The sequence below is a fragment of the Rutidosis leptorrhynchoides genome, chromosome 3, assembly GCF_046630445.1.
Source record: "Rutidosis leptorrhynchoides isolate AG116_Rl617_1_P2 chromosome 3, CSIRO_AGI_Rlap_v1, whole genome shotgun sequence".
Classification (NCBI taxonomy): Eukaryota; Viridiplantae; Streptophyta; class Magnoliopsida; order Asterales; family Asteraceae; genus Rutidosis; species Rutidosis leptorrhynchoides.
In genome coordinates this window covers 427,372,440-427,379,924 of record NC_092335.1, presented here as the reverse complement: position 1 = coordinate 427,379,924, position 7,485 = coordinate 427,372,440, and positions in this window count along the sequence as shown.

The following is a 7,485-nucleotide window of genomic DNA, read 5'->3' as shown; positions in this document are numbered from 1 at the left end:
TTTTTAGTACTTGTGTCCATTTCGTAAAACAGTTATAAAACAGCGCATGTATTCTCAGCCCAAAAATATATATAAAAAGGGAGTAATGAAACTCACCATATTGCATTTTGTAGTAAAAATACATATGACGACATTGAACAATTGTAGGGTTTGCCTCGGATTTACGAACCTATATCATTTGTACATTTATTAATATTCATAGTTGTAATTGAACACATATATGTATAAGTGTATTAGTTATATCATTTTTATGTTAATAATAACTCTATTAGTGATAATAACAATAATAACATTGATATTAATAGTAATACTTGTAAAAATATTAATGTTGTTGTTTATGATATTAATGGTTTATTAATAATAATAATGGTAACTTTATTAAAATGATAATATTATTAATAGTAATGATATTGTTAATAATAATACATTTGTTTAATAGTAATAATAATAATAATACAAATAGTCACAAAAATGATACTATTACTAATATCAATGAGATTAATAATAATAATATCAATAATTGATCCTTAATACTTATTTTACTAATACTTGGTAAAATTAATAATATTAATGATAATACTAGTAATGATAATAATATTAGTGATAATAATAATTATACCTTTTACCTTTGTATTTAATAATAATCCTAATCAAAAATAATAGTTTTTGTAACAATAATAAGAATAATAATAACAATAACAATAATAATAATAATAATAATAATAATAATAATAATAATAATAATAATAAATATAATAATAATAATAATAATAATAATAATAATAATAATAATAATAATAATAATAATAATAATAATAATAATAATAATAATTAAAAGCTACCTTAAAAGAATGAATTTCCAAAAAAAAAATAGCCCATGCCCGGGCTTGAACCCCCGACCTCTCGAAACTCCTTAACACCTCGAACCAATGGGCTGTTGCTCGTTTTTCAGACTTATAATACCACTTAAATTATATAACTCGTATATCTTCCTGACTTCCTTTTCTTCTTCATCAACAAAAATCTAGTCGACCACTACCCAATATAATCATATGTACCAATTACCAGGTTGTTTTAGATTGTATAACAGAAACAGAAACATTTAGAATGTACGTGAATTATCAAAACAAAATACAATTTGAACAATTTTTCTTACAGCAGCGTTTTTATGAAAACATGAACTCTAACCTTGATTTTGATTTTGAGGATGTTTTAGGCAAAGCTTGTAACATGAAAAAGGTTGTAAACGACTCATAGACACTATCTGATTCAACAATTGATCCTAAAACATCAACCTGAACTTGAATTTGTCGATGAACATCAGTTTTGACTTTTTAAAATCACACTTTGACTCCAAAATTAAAAAGCAAGAAAAGGAATTGAAGCTTCAAACTTTACAGATAGTTTACATAACTGAATCCTAACTTGACTGCACTTTTAGATTTTGACAATTTATTTGAATTCAATTTATGAGGAGAAAGTGATGAAACAGGGCAGTCGATGGTGTTTTCTTAAAATTTTCAATTAAATTCGATTGATTTGTGGTAGATAAAGGTAATGTATAGTTGTTTGTTGATGAAAGAAGGTTGTATGGATTATCTAATATTGGAATTGATCAGATTATATAAGGTTTGAAGTCGACAGTCAGATTAAATCAGAAGAAAATAAAAATAAAAAAAAATTAAAGGTCGATTGAGACCTACAACAGAAATTGGCTGTATCTGTGGACTGAATTCGAATGGTAACAAGTTTAGAGACCAAAAACAAAAATCATAAATAGTTTGATAGCTATATATAACAAATCTGTACAATTAATCAAAGTTTATAGAATTTATAATTAATATTAATAATTAATAATTATATTAGTAATAATTATTATATTAATAATAAAAAAAATAAATAATAATGTACCTGAATCATAAGATGATAATAATTATATTACAATAATAATATTTTGTTTTATTTTCTATTAATAATAACTATAAGAATATTATTAATAATAATATTGTATTATTTTCTAATAATAATAATAACATTAATAATAATGATACTAATATTAGTAATAATAAACAATGATATTTATAATAGTAATTATCAAATGATAATAATAATGATTTTTAATGATAAAGATAATAATACTATATAATACTACTACAAGTAATAGTTTAGATATAACAGGTTATATGTATACTAATCTTATATCAGAAATAATAATATTAAAATTACAGATATTAATATTGATAATAATGAAGGTAATCATAATATTATATAACAATTATGTTTAAACTTGTAATTAAATTCAATATATTACTATTATATATTTTTATTTATGTCATATGGATAATATATTCTATGATAATATATCCTGAATATTTATTACATTACAATATCTGTGTATGTATTCATGTTTAATAGCAACTTAATTATTTTATGTATTACTTTGAATATTCAATTCAATTCAAATGATTGAATTGTATTTTATTATCTCAAATTATATATACTATTATTCATATATATATATATATATATATATATATATATATATATATATATATATATATATATATATATATATATATATATATATATATATATATATATATATGTATATATATATATATATATATTTTATTTATAACAATTGTTCATGAATCGTCGGGAATAGTCATAGGGTAAATGAATATATGAACGTAGTTCCAAAATTTTCAAGACTCGACCATACTTACTTTGCTTATCATATCGAAATCATATAAAGATTAATTTTAAATTTAGTCGGAAATTCCTGGGTCGTCACAGTACCTACCCGTTAAAGAAATTTCATCCCGAAATTTGAGTGGGGTCGTCATATCTAACAATAAGAATATTTTCATGACGAATATTAGTTGATAAATAGAGTTTTATCATTATTGAGTAATATGGATAAGACAATTCGATAACTCGAAGCGTACGAATGAAGCTATCACTAAATAGTGAAATAAAGAATTAGAGATTCGTCTTATCTTTTGACGTAGTCATTGTTGAATTCCGAAATTCAAGGGATTTAAAGAAAAATTTTTGAAATCTGAATAAGATCTGATTTCTTCGGGATTAAGGAAATTAAAATCTCCTTAATTTAATGCGATCATCTGTCTCGATTGCTTTGTCTGGTATCTCTACTATAAATGAACTTCTTCCATTCCATCATTTTCACCACTCCTATTCTAAATTCCCAATCTCAAAAGATTGTGAAAATGCTTAATCCAGTTCTAATCCTTGTCCTTATCCTTACTATCGTAACAATCGTTCTCCTTTTCCGACTTCCACCAGAGGAATCTGCTTACTTCTACTTTGGCCTTGGGGTTATAGTACTTTTAATTCTCCCGTGTCTTTATGTGGCGATAAGCATTGATATACACGGTTTGAAATTTTATGTGTTGTTATCGAGCTTTATATTCTCCCTTATATCTCAATGTTCCTATTTCTGTTCCATATAAACACTGTCATCCACAGTTAATACTCCCTCCTATTTGCTGCAATTTATACTTCAATTTCTATTTCAGAGCTTTGTCCCTTCGTTTCTTCTTCTTGCGGTTAGGCATCTCTTGTAAGGGTCCAGAATTCACATATATACATTTCGGAATGAACACAGTTAATGTTCTAGGAAAGAAATTATAATAGTACAATCTGACTTGTCAAATTACCAAAATTCAAGGAAAAAATAGGTCTATCAAGAAAAACATGTTCTTGATATGTTTATAGATTTAGAAAGAATGTAAGAGTCGTGTAACATGGAACATGATGACGTTATGATCTGTGAATCATCACGTTCCATTTAGAAACTCAGCATGACTTACTGTAATATAATCACGTTGATCAAGTGTCATTATATTATACTAACTCATGCATCAGCTTCCAATACTACTTCAAAATCATTCATATTTTAAACTCGACTGTTTTACAGAAATTTCCAATATAATGTGTTACAGATAGCATGAGGAGGTATATAGTTTCGGGCGAGAATATTTATGAAAATATCTTCCGAAATATCGAAGATATTTATGATGATATTTTGGGATTTCTAAGTTCGATGGTTGATGAAGAAAGATTTTCCGCAAGATTTTAACATGACTTCGGAGCAAGATATTCTCTAAAGATTTCATCGGATCCAGAATTACATGGATTCTTTGAATGTAGGGTTTGGTCCTAGTATTTGTCCTTGGTCTCCTTCATAGTTCGCTCAATCTGTTTTTCAGTACCAAATTTTCTATCGAGCGTTCCTAACACTCCTTTCTGTATCATCAAATTTTTGGCCGTTTTGACCATCTACCATTTTCCTGTTTCCTCTGCATTTAATGCTACGATATCTGAATCATCGGTTATCAATCTGAGGTGGTTTCAAGAGAATTGTGTTTTTAGATGATGTGACGATCGCTCCAAATCCATATGGACAATACGTCATTCATTGATTTCATTGCGAGGTATTTGACCTCTATATGATACACTTTGTAAACATTGAATTCTTTTGAAAAGGCACACCATAAATGAATATTTAAATCAAAGGTTTTCGACATCTGATGATTTCTACATATAGACAATCACCGTAAATAATAGTTTACAATAGTACTTCCGTTGACAATGCAGTCAAAATAAGATACATGGTGATGATTTGGTGAATGCAACGTTTCCTTAAAAAGTATGTCATGTAAGACTCCATGCACATAGCTTGTCTAACATATAAGCAACAGTGGAAGACTTCTAGTAAACCTGAGAATAAACATGCTAACAAGTGTCAACACAAAGGTTGGTGAGTTCATAGTTTTATTGTTTCGTATAATCTGTATGTAAAGGTGAATCACAAGTTTTCAGTTGTTTCATCCAGAAACGTTTATCAAAATATTCTACGAAATTGAGCACCATGGTAACTAAACATAACGTATATATATTTTATACCCTTTGTATAATCATCTTAATAATACACGCAAACCAACGTGTACGCTTCTCAAATAGCATACGTCCGTTAAAAGGCTAGCGCTCTAGCTCGGATGGGGATATCAAGCCCTATGGATCCATATATAACTACTCGCGCCCACCAGTTCTTATAACCGGCAGTTACTAGTTACCAAAGATAAGGGATTTTTGGTTCAAACTCGGTGTAGAATTTAGTATGTACTTGTGTCCTTTGCGTTTAAAATAAAGTGCATGTATTCTCAGCCCAAAAATTTATATTGCAAAAGTATTTAAAAAGGGAGCAAATGAAACTCACGCATATAAATCTAGTATTTTCAGTATTTATAAACAGTCGCATGTATTCTCAGCCCAAAAATATATTGAGTAAAAGGGATTATATGAAACTCACCTTAGCAGCACATAAGGTCATTCACCGAAATGTGACCGAAACTTGAAATGCAAAATAAACGTAGATCTCAACGTATCAATATTGTGATTCAATATTGTAGGAAAGGACGTAGACCCAACGGAGATGATAAACATTAGTTTGACTCACGAGCAATACCCTCGAACAATACCCATAACCTCCATAACTATAACCCATAATTTCTGTAGCTAAAACCCATTTGAAAACTTATTTTGAAATCACCCGAGCATATTCCCGTAGTAGTATTTTATGTATATATGTAGTAATAATAATACTACTAATTATAATAAGATTACTAATAGTAATATTAATAACCTTAATATAATATTAATAATAATAACATAAATAATAATATACAAAGTAGATAGATAGATGGATATTTGCGTTTGATAAAAGAGGAAGTGAGAAGGGATCATATACTCTCGAGAAATGTATCATGCATGTGTTTTTGTAAATTATCGACATATGATCATATATATATATGAATATTATAATAATATAATAATATAAATATAATATAATAAAGTAATAATAATAATATATTAAATAAAAAAGATACGAAACGTGCATAAATAGTAAAGCCGCCATCACTTTTTATGTCGACAAACTTTTTATGTCGACAAACATTACGCGTTTCGCGTAGATAGGTACGCAGTCCGTGTATGGTGTCTTCACGAAAGTTGTATATTTTTGAGTTAAGGACGTCTGGACACCGGAATCACCCTTTTTCGAGTTAGTATGATTTAGTTATGATTTTTCTCGTGCAAGTGCGCAAGTTTAGTGATTTCCATCATTTTAACTTGAAACCTTGAGATAAAATGTTGTAGTCTGTTAGTGCTCATTAGAAACCTTTATTTTATCTTTATTTTCATTTTTATATCATTGAAAATCCATAAAAACATTTTAACAATCAAATTCTATTATCTCGAAAAACGTGTCCATACTAAATCGAATAACTATAGTTCTCTAAAACTAATTACATTCACATCTTTTTATCGAAACGTTATAATAATTAAAAATCTATTATTTCGAAGAATGCTTTCATATATTTGAACTAAATCGAATAAATATAATTTAGTTTTCCAGAATTAGTTATATTCAAATTCATTCTTTAAAAGGTTTCATCTATGTCGTAAAACGTTTTCAATATTAGGAAAACTAAATAATTAACTTTATCAAGAGACACGAGACAATCATTGTGTTGAAAGTTAATCTCTACTAACCTTTGTCCAGTAATCGTTAATTGAAATATTTGTTCTTACTTGTAGGTCACTTTACCATTTATTTCGAATATCGTTAAAAAGGAAAGGTTTCCTAAATCAAAGTGGACCTCTCAATAGAGACTCACGATCATACAATGTATCTGATAAATCAACAATTTGATATTATCTTTTAATTCAGTTGATAATTATATTAAACCTGTATCGAAACAAATACGTTCGTGTAAAGTATTATACGTCTAATACTTTGTTAACGTTTTCAAGTTATAATATATACACATATACATATATAATCATGTCCGTTCATATAATGGTTCGTGAATCATTGGAATTTGGTCGAGGTTAAATGAATGTATGAACATAGTTTAAAATTATTGAGATTCAACTTAACAAACTTTGCTTATCGTGTCAGAATAATATAAAGATTAAAGTTTAAATTTGGTCAGAAATTTCCGGGTCATCACAGTACCTACCTGCTAAAGAAATTTCGTCCCGAAATTTGAGTGAGGTCGTCATGACTAACAATAAAAATGTTTTCATGCCGTATATGTGTTGATAAATAGAGTTTTATCACCGTTAAATAATATGGATAAAACAATCCAATTACTTGAAGCGTATGAGGGAAGTTATCGTAATAAAGTGAAATGAAAGAATAGAGATTCGTCTTAGCTTTTGACGTAGTTACGATTGATTTCCGGAATTTAAGGAATAGAAAATCTTCATAATATAAATTGACCTCTTCCGTTTCATTTATTTTCACCACTCCTATAATCTTCTTTCTTATTTCATACATCCCAATAGATTGTGAAAATGCTTAATCCAGTTCTGATTCTTGATATTTTCCTGGCTATCGTATCCTTCATTCTTCTTTTTCATCTGCCACCAGAGGAAGTTATTTTCTTCTACTATTAC